This window comes from Amblyomma mixtum, chromosome 3 (assembly GCF_055824585.1).
Source record: "Amblyomma mixtum isolate Tamu chromosome 3, ASM5582458v1, whole genome shotgun sequence".
Classification (NCBI taxonomy): Eukaryota; Metazoa; Arthropoda; class Arachnida; order Ixodida; family Ixodidae; genus Amblyomma; species Amblyomma mixtum.
Genome location: NC_143014.1, coordinates 59457636 through 59472270, shown reverse-complemented (window position 1 = coordinate 59472270; position 14635 = coordinate 59457636). Strand labels below are relative to the sequence as shown.

Genomic DNA, 14635 nt, shown 5'->3' with positions numbered 1-14635 from the left:
TGTGAATGGAAGAAAAACAGCTAAGAGGTCTGTTACACTGTCAGGCATTCATTCATGCCTTTTCAAAAATGTGTGGGCAGAATGAGTGCAGTACATTTTATTTGTTCTGCTCAGTAAATAACCTGATTTGAAACTTTGCAAGGATTGTTCTGAACATATTGATTTATGAATGATTGAGTGATTTATACTGCAATCTGGGCCTTTAAATTCTTTTACAGGGGCTGTTGGCTCTTATTGTACTTTCTGCATTATTTTTTCAGTGAGCACAGGTTCATCTGATGGTATGTTCTTCTATGCTTCACCTTTAATGGGGTAAAATGTGTGCTTTACACAATTTTCTTGCCTCAGCAGCTTTGATAACAACTAAAGTCAAGAGCTTTCAACCTGACATCTTAGCAATAAGCAAATTATTTCTACTGCTATTTAATAAGAAAAGTTCAGCTTTGTGATGACCAAGTAACCATATGACCCATGTCCCACATTGAAGTTCTAATCCCTACTGTATCTCTCTGCTTGATGAAAATGCCATCATACCTTTCAATGAAAATTAAGTGCGTCTTGTACTAATATTGCACTTACTTGAAGGAGCTTTAAACCTTTTTTTGCTACAGTCATGAAGGCAGTAGATTAGCTATAGTTCAGGTGAATATAATTTGCTTTCACTGGGCAATTGCCATCTGGATTTACATACGTGCGAGGGAAACATCCTAAACTGAGAATATGACATAGTTGCAGCTGATATGAACTAATATCACTCAGTCTCAAGCAGAAATCTGTTGGCCACAGTTTCGAATTAAGAATCATAGCTGTTTGCTAATATATGATGCCACACCTTCTCTTGCAAAGCAGCTTCACTGTTCGAGCTGGAACCAAGTGAAACTGTGTAATCAAAACTGAAGTGTGCCTGAAATATCATTGCAAATTGTTCTAGTTAATGACATAATAAAAGCCAAATGTTTGTCCTAGTCAATAGCAGGTCAACTTCACAAGAATGGCAGATTTCGACTGGTCACCAGCTATGGAAACCACAGGGTTGTGTGTGATCTCAGCAGGGGTCAGTTGGGATTTGCCAGACTAAACTGTCTACATTTTCAGTTGATACCAGTCAAAAACCTGCAGGTATTGCAGCTGTGTTAAGGCTTCTGCTGTAATCTTTCTGTGCAAGGTGTGTCCCAGCTGGGATTAGTTCTTTTATAAGGAATTAACAGCTCTTAAAGGGATCTGCTTTTACACTGGCTGAGCTTGAAAAACAGAAGTAGGGAATGAAGTGTGTATATACTTTAGTGACCGCAGTGGGAACTGCTCGAGAAAAGAGCTGGGTATGCACTCGTAGGCGTGGCTGCGAGTGCTCCTGGCCCGTGCAGTTTCGCCCATTTGGGCACCCCAAGCTCAGTGCACTGCAGCCAAGATGAGAATCACAATTTGAGAAATCTAAAAACTGATGCGGATATTATGGTCAGCTATAATAAGAGGCATTACTGTAACTGGTAAAAAGTTAAATATTATATATTAATTTACAAGCCTGCGGGTTAAATAAATATCGTAGCTGTATTTAATCTATTTAAAAAATTGCCACATTCAGTGAAACACTCTGTAGGCCATCACTTTTGGACTAATTATAGCTTGTAGAGTACTTTCTCGAAGATAAATTAGGATTGGCATATATACTTTGCAACTGAAATCTCTCACATTCACCAGCTGAATTAATTTTTTTATTTTTTTTTGTTTCTGCAATACACACTTTACTTATTTTCTTCTTCAGTGACTACTAAAAATTTCACATTTCAGTAAAAACCAGTTCAGCTGCAAATGTCGGTGCACATACTACGACACATTTCGCTAGTGATTACTTCTCTGTTGCAAGCGATCAACCTGTGCCAGCTCGCCCCGCTACCCATGCTTCTGGCCGAAAACCTCAACTGCAGCCATGGAATCAGCATTCTTGAATATGCATGACATCTGTGGTCATGTTGTCCAGGTGGTGATGTACGTGATTTGTGTGCATCTGGGAGAGACAATATGAAGTTAAATTTTTTTGGGCTACACACATGTGTGTACGACCTAAAGTGAGAGTTGAGAGTGCACTCAAGTGTCCACATATAGTTGTTAAATGCACCAGAGCATCAAATGCAACAAAACACATTGCTGCGGAGTTTTTCATAGGACCGCAAAAAAAAAGTAACAGCCAGGAAACGTAGCAGATGAATGTTTTGAGTGAAAAAAAATTGTGCACTGTTGCCTGCAGTTTTTTTTTTATTATTATGAATTGTGCGCCATATCCTTTTCTGGAATTAGCAAGGCTGTGTGGTTCTCAGGATCGTTCTGCATGAGCAAAGATAGACCAAACAACACAAGTGATGAGTGTGCCATTTTTTCCATGATGCTATGCCAACTATATATATATAGCTCAAATTTCGATTCCGCTTCTGAGCAGCTGTCTGTGGAAGGGTTTTAGCAGCTAAGAGGGAGCATGCCTGGAGCGTGCGAAGGTGCGGTACGCGCGCTCCTCTTCGCTGTTATCGCGGTGGCCACATTAATCCCATAGGATCATCGCCTATTGAAATCTCGAAATTGTGTATCTTAAGGTGCAGGTGACAAGAATAAAGCGGATGGTAGAAACAAAACCGTCGGAGCCAACGCGCGCAACTGCATCTCGTGTGCCGTCTGCCGCGGCATAGTTTCGTTTTCGCGCGTTAGGGTCGTTCGCGCTGGCATCACAGCAGCGATGTAACTGTGCCAACAGCCGCACCAAAAATCACCTAGTCAATAAGCGCGCTCACTTTGGCGTGGGGGCTTCCCGCCAGAAGTCGCCTAACACAGCGGCGGACAAGCGCCGATAGAGTGTATAGTTTCGCTTTTTCTACCCGACACTGACATTGCACACGCATTGAACAAATGCCGGAACGGTGTAAACTATCACCGCGAGGCGACTTCCGCGGCATGCGATGCGGAAATGATGCAACAATTGCATTATGTAACGGATACATGTAGGCAATCGAGTTTCAATTACGTAATACATGGGTTTCGATCTATGGCAGCTGGACTGGCTCATGAAAACGTAGCACTGGTAAAATTCAGCAACCGCGAACGTAACAGCGGGGTTCTACTCGAGGTTTGTTTTGCAGAAAAAAAAAATCAATCCTTCCACTTTTCATTGTGAGGACTATAGAAGCGCCAGCTGCGGAGCAACATATCACGCGTACTTCCATCTCGTATCGATATCACCGTTTCGCTGTACCGCACGCAAGCACCACGATCAGTGCTTTTAGTGGCAAAACCTATTGTGCTCGACCTTTCCTCAAACACACGCACACGATGAACTCTCGTTGTTTCGTGCCCGCTTTCTTAGCTCAAACTTTTGGTCAAATTCTATTCGAACTGAGGGTGCCAAGAGTGGACACGTGTGCGCGGCACGGTGGTTTTGTAGCCGCGTGCTGCTCTCTTTGAGCAGTCTTATATTTATGTTTGTTGCGAGTAAACTTTTGAGATTTGCGCCAAGACTTTTGAAGATGAAGGCAAGGACCATCACGTTTAGAGCCAAATTGTGTGCGCGCCATGAAAATGATATATATCGTTGCAACGCCAAGCGCCAATGGTCGGGCATAAACTGTTAAGGGTCTGAAAATTTGTTCAAATCATGCCGATTTGAAATTAAGGGTACGGGGACCGAAAATAGTTCTCCACACAGAGTTCGGAATAAAGAAAGCCCGACCAGAGAGTTTAATTAATTCACCAGTCTTGTCATTCTTACGCGACCGCTCATCAGCACTGGCAGCATTAGCGTCGCCTCATAGATGCCACTCGATCGGCCTCGCACGTTCTAAAATAAACTGGTCCCACGTCGTGACAGGAGCGCAGGGAAAAAAAAAAGAACTGCAGTGAAGCAGCCGCAAAGAGCACAACCCACACCAAGCAACGCGCGCATAGTGCATGTAATAGCCTTTCATAGACTATCGGTCCGGGGGCTGTCGAAAACACGATGGCCGCGTGCAGCACGCTGCACTGCCATGCTTCATCATCGGCCAGGACAGGTAAACTGGACGGCCGTTGAATAAGCGTGTACTGCCGGCAGTTTTGTCGCACTGAAATACGAGATTCTGACGGGACCGAAGTACCTTTTCGTAAATACCGCAGATTTGAATGAAGCGATTTCCGTGTGTGTACAGTACACACCCTACATACCTCTCGGGCAATAATGGCCCTTAGCAGCTAAGAAGGGTTAGAGCAAGAAAAAATTTAATCTGACATTAACAAGTGATGCGAATTCAATCAGCCACTGTTCTGTTTGAGGAAAGATAGGTCAGAAACGGTAAGAGAAGACTGTAAATCGAATTTACCAAATATCATTTTAAACTTTTAGGGCCCTTTGTTAACAGGTAAAGACCAACATTACCCAGTTTGTGCACCCAAAGCATCACCATGAAAACTGGGTGAAACCCAATTCCTGCTCAAAAATTGCCTTCAAGAGAAACGTAGTTTGCAACAGACTGAAGCTACCGTATAGAAATTGGCAAATGTCTTGAACCTGAAAACAATGGATGAACTAGCCACGAGATGTTTTCCATGTCATGTTGCATGGCATGAATTACCGTGGAAGAGTTTCCTTTATGCTCTTTCAGAGTGCAGTTTAGGGAGATACCAATTTCACTAACTGCCAGCGAGAGCCAAGCGCTACAGAATCTGCCTAGTTTGCAGTGGGTTGGAACCCCAGTAGTGCTAGGATGGTTGCCTAGCCTTTTTGAAATACCTACAAAGACCATTCAGTTAAAAGCACCCAGATTACAATATTCAGCAAGAGCTTTCCTAGCACTGTCAGTGCTGAATGAGGTGGTGGTATAGGCAGAAGCATCCCACATCAAGGGATGGTGCAATCAGAAAAGGTGCTACCTACCTGTAAAAGAAAGTTGAAACTGGCCCCTCCTATGCATCGAAAGTACACGTGCAGCACCCACGAACATTCATTACCTGATCTACATTTTCACGGGGCTTCAGTACCCTTCTAGCAGTAGTCTCAGAGCAGCTTGTCAGTGAAATTTCTTTTCCTCATTAACTTTGTGCAGCATTTTCTGCTGCAGGGGCATAAACAGAAAGGCAATATGCGGCTCTGCACAGGAAACAATGTGGAGGCTGGGTACGGTCTCAACCGACTGTTTTGTAACATGATTTTTCTATAGGGCCAACCAAGTTGTTAGTAATCTATTCATATGCTTCATTAATCACCGACAAGGCACGTTGGTAGGAATACTTTATTTGGCACAGCAGTTCTGGCAGCAATGGGTATATTGTCATTCTGCTTGTAGGCCAAGGTGCAGACTTGTGAGCATGTTCTTGAGCCAGTAGCCTGGAACGATGAATAGGTGCCTTGGACCAGAGAATGCTGCGTCATGCAAGGTCGGTTGCTGCAGTCCCTCCCCTAGTGTCAGCCATATGCAGGGTTGGATGCCATGAAAAGAGAAAACAAAAGTGGGCAAGCTCAGAAAAGTAAAATGCAACTAATAAACCACCAGGAGAAACCCACAAACAAATGCACACACACAAAAAAAAAATGGAATGTATGCAAGAGAGAAAAAGATAAGAACATCCCCCAATTGTGTTCAGGAAAGTAAAAACAGTGCTAAATTCTACACAAACCACACAGAGAGACGGACAAGATAGGCGCTGCAGTCTGTGTGGTTTGTGTAGAATTTAGCACTGTTTTTACTTTCGTGAACACAATGTCACACCAACTAGCCCAGGAAAAGGTACTGTTAAACATCTCCCAACAGTTTATCGCAGCAGCCTACGCACTCCTGTAGTGGCCTTGTGCATGGACATTTGAAAGACCTTAAAAAAAAAAGGATAAAAGCAACATAGTTGAAGATGTGCTGGAAGAACCACACACAAAAAGAAGTGTGCACAGAGCTCAAGAGAGAATGACAATAGTCAAGACAAACAACGGAAGGTTTTCACTGGGTCAGACCAGTACTAATTAAGAGAATGAAATTATCAGGTTTCAAGTCTTGGCAGTTAAGCTTGGCCAACCCACAACACTGCCGCATTTCCTTTTGCAGCTTCCGACGCTGGCACACAGGAGGTCAAAAGCTCCATATACTAAACACAAAATCTTAAAATGGGGGACAACAAATTTTTGGTTGGCGTCTTTGTTTCAAATATTGCATTGCCCCAGGGCACATATACATGACACATGCTGCACGATTCATATATGCACTATAAATAATTTATTACCGTGCTACTTATACTGAGCGCTTTCGCTTTCTGAGTGCCGGGGTGTGTTATGACGTCACTCCCAAGAGCATCAACCCTGGTCACGCGGGCTCCAAAAGTAGACAAAGGGACTGCTGCGTCGTCTGCTCGTACACATGCTGTGCATAGCAGGGCTTTTCGAATTGCCGGCCGGTACTACAATATAATTAGCAAAGCCAAGCGGGTGAGGAGCAACGTCGAGTTCTGAAACCAAGCAGCTCACTTGGGACGATCTCAGTCCGAATACGTGATTTCAGCATTGTATTTAGCTTTGGAACACTCTGGTTTGGTTTGGTTTATGCGGTTTAACGTCCCAAAGCGACTAAGGCTATGAGAGACGCCGTAGTGGAGGGCTCCGGAAATTTCGACCACCTGGGGTTCTTTAACGTGCACTGACATCGCACAGTACACGGGCCTCGAATTTCTCCTCCAAAGAAATTCAGCCGCCGCGGCCGGGATCGAACCCGCGTCTTTCGGGCCAGCAGCCGAGCACCATAGCCACTGAGCCACCGCGGCGGCCGCTTTGGAACACTCTGCCCATTCCAAAAGGATAAAAGGGTGCAACAATTTCTGGGAGTCTTTTTGGTGATCTTGCGAGTATATTGCGCATTCACAAGCAGATAAAATTTGTTTTGTACAATGCATTTTTAAAATAAATATTTGCTTTCCTTGCGCTTTGCTATGTATGAAATTAGACCTAGTTCTCAGCAATGCTCCTGTTCCCGTTGCAGCTTGGATAAGCCCTTGTGATCTAGATGCCAACTGAAAGCAGCATCTGCTTGCATTGGATGAAATGCTCCCAGTGCAGTGCATTGCTGCTATCCACATTGCACATAAAATAAGAATCTAATCCCACTCAAACAAATATCTTTCCGCATGGTTTACACAGTCGAGTTTCCTTGCGGTGTGCACAGAATAACAAAAATCTGCGGACAAAAAGACTAAAATGTAAACGTTAAATGCATTCCTGAGTTAAATATGCTATCTAGGCAAGCTGAAGCATTCAACAAAGAAAATTAAAACTGGGTGTCCAGCAAGCTACTCATTTTGAATTCCCGATGGCCGAAGCGAGAAACATAGTGGCGATAATAATGGACAGTATACGTGATCAATTCACAGAAAAAAATTAATGAAGCTGCAAAAGCTGCATTGAAAAGAGATTTGCTTCCCCTGTTTGAGAAAGCTCCTTTTACGAAGTCCATCTCTTTACTATAGGTGGCTACCCTTTTCTTTATTCTTCCCAGCATTTGATGTTCTCTACCAAGTGCGTGGCAACATCAATTTTTTCATTTTGAAGCAGATAACAGCAATAAAATTCACAGCAAATGCAACTGAATATTCTAGAGTAGTTCAGATATCAATACAGATAGTTAAAATTACAATAAAAACATGTTTCCTCAAAATGCAGCAATGAAACGGAATATTCTACACCAATATTTTACTTCTCATAATTTATCACATCCTAATGCTTACTAAGCATCTCAGTGAATGAGAGGAAATCATGTAGAATGGTAAAATTTGCCTAAAGCATAACTGTGTGCAGGGAAAAGCCTGACAGCTTGAATTTGTAAGGTGGCAAGTGGAGATGCTCTTGTCGCAGTTCACACTGAAAAGGCGCATGACGTGATGTGGCACACTGCTGAGAAACAAAAGATTCCACGAAAAATCAATGAACAGCAGCTCAAGCCACAACGCGATTGAGAGCTTTAACAAGACTACGTCTTCCATGCTGCCTCGTGACACCTAGAGACAGATCCAACCGTGAAATGCTGTCCCAGATGCACCATTCTTGACGGGACATGGCCCGCTTAACTTTTGTGTATGGGTTTCACCACACTGGAATCCCTAGCCATAACGGGCCCACAGATGCTGGCAGATTTCAATTTGGAATCTGTGCAGCAATTTTGGCAGCTGTTTTCCTTCTCACCTGACGAAAAGTGCCTCAGTGGTCTGGGCTCTTAGATTTGGAAGTTTCTTAAAATTATGCTCACAAGTTTCTGCTCTCTTTTAATGGTTCATAAGAGTGGTGGCCATATGTGCTTTTACAGAAGAAACAAAGAGCACCACTTTGAGAAAATGCTGGAAAATTATCTAAACGAAACACTCCGCATGCTTTCAGGGGATTCATAAACTTATCATTGTACTGCCAGAGATTATTTCAGGCTTTCAAAGGTTGGTTTTTAAATCAGTGAAAAGTACTGCCGTTTCCTGCCTTTCCAATGAAGGCACCCTGTGCTCACACTGGCATCCCTTTCGACAGCAGCAATGCCATGGGACAAGCACCAAGAGATTTCCATAAAAAATATCAGCTTCCATGCCATGGGACAAGCACCAAGAGATTTCCATAAAAAATATCAGCTTCCTATGACCTTATCACAGCTCGAACTGCAGAGAAACTAGCCTCTATTTGTTTGTTTCTGCAATGGCCCACAAGATTGATGAGGCCTGAGAGCAAGATTTTCAGATTGATTTTGATGCCACGCTAGGGTGGCGTGGCTCCTTGCATGAGTACACTGAAAGTGCATGAACTCTGCACATCGCTACGACTACGGCTTATTCCACAGAAAATACTTTTGAATGCAGCTATGTCTATCCATATGCACCAGCCCAAATTTACTCTTGAGTCCGGGAACCTGTACAGAATGAACCAGTATATACAATGCTCACATCATGGATGACAAGAAAAAGGCACCCAGAACAGACAGGCTGCCATGCCTCATACGTGTTAGAAGCAAAAATATGCCACGCCAATGTGAACAGACTGTGTGCTGGGCACTCACAGTACCGTTGAAACTTGCGGCAGACCACTGCGTTAATTTCAGTCAGTCCTTTTTTCCAACTTGGCCACTTTCTTGATCGTATTCCTCCCAATTCACTCATTTTTACAGGTAAAGAAAATTCCCCTGATGGTTCAAGGTTGCTACACACCCTGTAAAGCCATCACAGCCCTTCAGAGAAATATAGTAGAACCTTGCTATTCTGTTCTTGGTTCGTGTAATCTGCCGTATAACAAACCCAAAAATTATGCAAGTTACACTATATTTCTTCACAATATAAATCCTGGATAACTTTCTGAAATGATTCCCCGGTGTACATGTCCATAATTTCGTCAAATTCTGACGGCATGGTGCATTCATTGACTAAGAGGAAATGCCAGCCAAGCTAGTCATCATTTTTCGATACTTTGCCCAAATGCACCTGAGCACTGCGGAGAAGGCTATGAAAAAAAGCAAGGAGACAAAGCATCCTAAGAGCAGCGGCGGCTCCTCCACACTACACAAATGCAATGGGACAAAGTATCTGAAAATGCAAAGGAATAGTTGATGGACTGGATGTGCCATGAAGCTCCAGCCCCATGAAAAACGAAAATATGGAAAGAACTTGCAAGCGCTAGAAAAAGAGCTTTCCAAAATTTGTGCCAGCACACACACACACACACACAAAACTTTTAAAGAAGTGAAAGTGCCAATAAATGCCAGGGATTAGGAAATGGCGCAAAACCTGGACATGGAGACAATCACGTGCAGACCAGCAATCAAATTTTTCGAAGCTCCTAATTCAAGCTTCTTGCATAAAACAGCACTTGCAACATCCAAGAAAAAAATAATAAAAGGAGACAAAGAAAGGGGGGGAATGTGGCAAAAAAATTTGCAGACACCATCACGTCAGGATTTAGCATTCATTGAAAAGCAGAGTGCAATCACGTTGAAATCAGTGGGTGGCCAAGCGGCTGCCTAGGGAATTTCTCAGTGCCCATAAGTCCTTATGCAAACGATACACACCACCCAGCTGGCCATATGTGACAATGCCCATGGGAACAATGAATATTACACACCACACAGCATGTGCAGAGGAGGGAATGGCCACGAGCATTTTGGAGCAGTCTTTGTCGCAAGCCAAAATTCCATAGGAGCAGTTTTCCAGTTTTGTAGCCAGTGACCAATACTGAGAGAAGGTAAAGATACGGATATGCCAAAGTTTAAAAAACTACTGGCTGCACAGTTTTTTTAAAATGCATATTATTTAAAAGGAAAGTTCATGAGTGCTTTAATGCATACGCCACACTGACATAATAAGACATGTTGCTGACATGCCTAGCCTACTTGCAGCTGCTTGACGCATCTGGAAAGAGAGAACTTTTCCCTCCCATTGTAAGGAAAGGGGGGTGCCAGCCTGTCCCCACCACACCCGAGGCTCGTCACTAACCTGTTTGCAGGTGCTGGTGTACGAGAAGCCACGACCCTAGCCATGCAGATGTGCCACTGCTATAGCTACTGCTAATCGCTGTCACATGACTTGGGCTTTCTGCAGCAGATTTCAGTTTTCCTCCATGCGCCGCACCTATCATTGCTGCGTTGCCGGCTGACCTGCGCCACTGTGCAGCTGTGGTCCAGCCCCTTCTCATTGCGTTCTCATATTACCAACGCTGTCATGGATAGCGTGCTTCCCAAATTAAATAAGCTGCAGTGTGTCACATCAGGGCGAAGCTCTCAGTATTGACAGCCACGCTGCCTGTGAAGGGCTCTTTGCAGATGTTCTGCAGCAGGATGGCAGTGTCATCATCATCATCAGCCTGACTACGCCCACTGCAGGGCAAAGGCCTCTCCCATGTCTCTACAATTAACCCTGTCCTTCGCCAGCTGTGGCCGTATCCCGGCAAACTGCTTAATCTTATCCGCCCATGTACCTTTCTGCCGCCCCCTGCTATGCTTGCCTTCTTTAATGACCCTTAAGGACCAGCGGTTATTTTGCCTTAGGATTACATACCCTGCTCAAGCCACATTCGAGGCTGAACGGTAGCTATGCAGTTAAAAGGTTTCGTGTGCACATTTTAAAAAATTGATCAGGAATCATTTTTTATCAGGTAAGTGGATATATTCAGGCCGCTTTCAGTTTGGGCATATTGCCGCTTTGCACATAGTTTTTCTGCAGTGCTACGAGGTACACCTTAATGAGGTTTCACTGTACTTATGACTAGTAAGGTTGCTGAATTTGATGCGTTTCAATGTGAAATCTGAACTGACTGATACACCTCCTGCAGTGAGGCCCATGACCCAAGTGTAAAAGTGAAGTTCTGATCTACTGCTATGCGATGCATTCAGAACAGGTGCTGCCCTTGATGGCCTCACAGATAACTTTGACAACAATGGCAACACAGAGATCAAAGTTTGCTCTCCACCATTGGTGCCATGTTTGCTGCTGGTCTAATGTCATTTTCCATTGTGGCCCACTCACAACTCACCTCAATCCTGACCGCGGTGCCAAACCAGCAAACAACCTATAAGTGGTACTGTGCGGATGGATCTTATGGCCATGCCACTGCTCTAATTACATCACACCAATTTCTCTCACTCCCATGGCGACATTCCGAGCAAAGGTGGGGGAAGGAGGAAGTTGGAGCACCACAAAAGCCAAATGTACAACAGGGACACAGTGCAGTGGCCTCGCACAAAGCTCTTGCCCAGAGCTCAAACAGCACAGGCATGTCTGGCTGAGCTTACAACTTTTGTCACACCCAAGCTGACAGCTCACCAGCCACATATACCGCAACAATCACACACGCCAACAGTGCAAGATCTGGCGATATGATGTTAAGCCATCTGTGCTTTAACCAACCCGAAATTCTTACCACTCAGTCCAGTAGATGACTTCAGTTCTCTCCGGCGATACACCCAGCCATTACTGTTTACAGCTATGGTAAATTATCATTTCAACCACTCAGATTCCCTCATCAAGAGGCATGAGGGCAATTGATTACTGTTTGGTTCTTCGGACCAAGAGGCATTAAGGAATAACTACAATTTCTGGGTAAACACTCCCTGAAGGGGCCACAGAAAATCCTCCACCAAAGCTGCAAATTATACTGTTTGAACAGAAACTACTTTTTGTTGTTTATTTATCAGTTTATCTGTACCTCAACGGCCCAAAGGCAGCATTACATAAGGGGTGGGCTGACATGTAACCTCCTGCCACAGAATTTTTCACAAAAAGCAAACCGAAGAGCTAAACTGCCCATCCCCATCTTTGAGGCTTTTTTTCCTCTCATAATTCCTGCTGCACTGGAAGCCCTATGTTGGTGCTTGAACCTGAACGCCACGCACCCATAGGTGTGCCGCACAAATCCTTTATCAGCATAGCGCCACGTAAGATCATGACAATGCCGCATTTGAGGTCAAGAGGTGCAAGTACACAAAACAGTAGGAACGAAACGAAAACACTAATGCTGTGTGAGTCATCCCTGTGCTCTATCTTTTGGCTGTCTCAAAAAGTGAAACTACAACAAATATCGACTTTTAACTTGTGGGGGAAAAAAAAGAGACAAACATAGAAGGAACAACACAAACAACGCCTCGTCCTTGTCTTTCCATGTGTTCTTCAAATATGGGAACTACTCCCTCGTTCAGCTACCTGTCCTACCTACATTCACCTATGGCTTCTCGCCTCTGCTTGTCTCTAGGGGCACAAACGTTCCCGGTTTCACAGCAGGAGGCCCACTTTCAAAATTATAATTTGCTAGATCCGTAACAGCAGAGTTGCTTTGTTCACTATACGGGCAGGCTTTGTTAACCTGGTGTCTGCAGGTGAAAGCCACATTAAGAGTTAATGTTCCCACATTTTCTTTTTGTTTTTTCTTTCTACTTGACAGCCAGGGCGAAAAACTGCCACTCACCCGTGCAAAGCAAATGGCCACATAATCATCATTACCACAATGACCTGTCACACACTGCAACAGTGCCTTGTGAGCTTTATGCAACTCACAAGCTTCCAAAATATCAAAGGACATCAAGCACTTTGTCCACAATGTTCCCCTTCTTAAGGACTCTTTGCAGTATCACCTGTAATAAGCTCTTAATAAAAGAAAGCTTGCTTTTCCAGTAGCCTCATACGCTCCATGCTAGTTAGCTACGTGGGTCCAATCACCTTCCCCGTGTAATACTGAAGCTCAGTGCAGGTGGCACAGCACTAGTTTTAAAATTCACAGGAGGTGGAGAGCTCACCTAGTGGCGCCTTAAAGCCTTTGCTGCTTCCGCATTCTATCGTCCCATTTTGTTCAGCCTCTGCGCCAGCAAGAGAACGCCGGACTCGATGCAGGAATCGGAAAGGTCCGTGCATACAAGTAAACTGCATTTCGGTTTTTCAAGTGCCGTTTTCTGAAATGGAAATAAATTTAAAAGAACATGTTTACGCGCTGCAGACACCAAAGCGTAATCGCTTATCTCGCCGCAATTAGTGCCCTTGTTTCGGAAAGCGGCTCGTATGGATAAACAGCAACACAACTGTAAAATGAACCATTAAATCAGTAATCTATACACTTTCCTATTAGCGGGGGCACAAAAAATCGGACCGCGCACAAAACTCACCGCATAAACGGACTGTTGTCAAAGGTTTCCCGCCTTTTTTTTCGGGCGCAGGCTAACCATGCCTGTTTTACATGACCAAAAGTTACGTTTGGCCGGGCTGACAAAAGGTACAAAAACATACTCAGCGCATATTCTCTTCTGTCGAACTGCACTGAGCTTTTGAGCAGAACTCAGGATAAAACAGACGAGTCTCACCTTTAGGGCCTTTGTGTCCACTGCCGGGCAAGCGGGCTCAGTGCTAGTCCTGGGTGATCTGCAAACACAAAATATTCGGGCGCAAGGAAGTTCAAAATGAAATGCCGAATGCCATATAACGGGCAATCACTCAATACATACAGTACATACATACCAAAAGACAGGAAGAACAGAGAAATTGCTCACGGGCAACACGAGCGCGCGTAGCTCCCACCGTCCGTCCATTCTCCTACTGCAAGCAATGCTCGGCTCGGCTGTAGCTCGGCTCAAACATGACAAAAACAACAAAAAAATGGCCGGACGTGGCGTCATTTTTCAAACCGGATGCGACGTCACGGGTGAAAATAACGCTTGCGTTATTGCGACCGGGTCGCAGGAGACACTTCCGAGGCCGTGACCACAGTGTGCCGTGACTAAACAAAATTAGTTTTGTTTATCTCTACTAGATGGCGCGGTACAACATGCTAGCGCATTTTTTAGGTTATATGGCAGATCTACACAATTTGCGTCCCATACGTGTAGCTAAAACTGTACGAAGCGAGACGAGCGTACGCTAAGTAGACTGCTCACGTTTACGTACGTGAAGGTTCTACGTACGTAAAACTAAAACTGTCTGAGACGCAGCAGAACGCGAAGCTACAAAAGAGAGCAACATGCCCTCTGTGATCCGCGATTTGCTTGCCGCCGTGATTGCCAACTGGCTGGTTCCGGTGGCTGATTCCGGTAGCCATGCCGGTAGCCGCCAGCCCACGTGACCATGATGCGTTTTCCTGACCTGAACATCGCGAGAGCAAACTCCGCAGAACTACGCATGCGCGCCCAGAGAGTGGGTGGAA

General features: G+C 44.5%; 1 long non-coding RNA gene across 2 annotated transcripts; it reads right to left on the bottom strand.

Annotated features, from left to right (window-relative positions):
* Nucleotides 1–5232: 5232 nt before the first annotated feature.
* Nucleotides 5233–14173, bottom strand: LOC149350341 (uncharacterized). Of its 2 annotated transcripts, XR_016290334.1 has the most exons (5): nt 13954–14173; nt 13800–13857; nt 13242–13394; nt 10079–10188; nt 5233–9172 (listed from the first exon to the last, which is right to left on the bottom strand). It is a non-coding gene; the product is annotated as an uncharacterized LOC149350341 (long non-coding RNA). The 2 variants fall into 2 exon arrangements; XR_016290333.1 differs by lacking the exon at nt 10079–10188 and having other exon boundaries at nt 5233–5413; nt 13954–14125.
* Nucleotides 14174–14635: the final 462 nt, after the last annotated feature.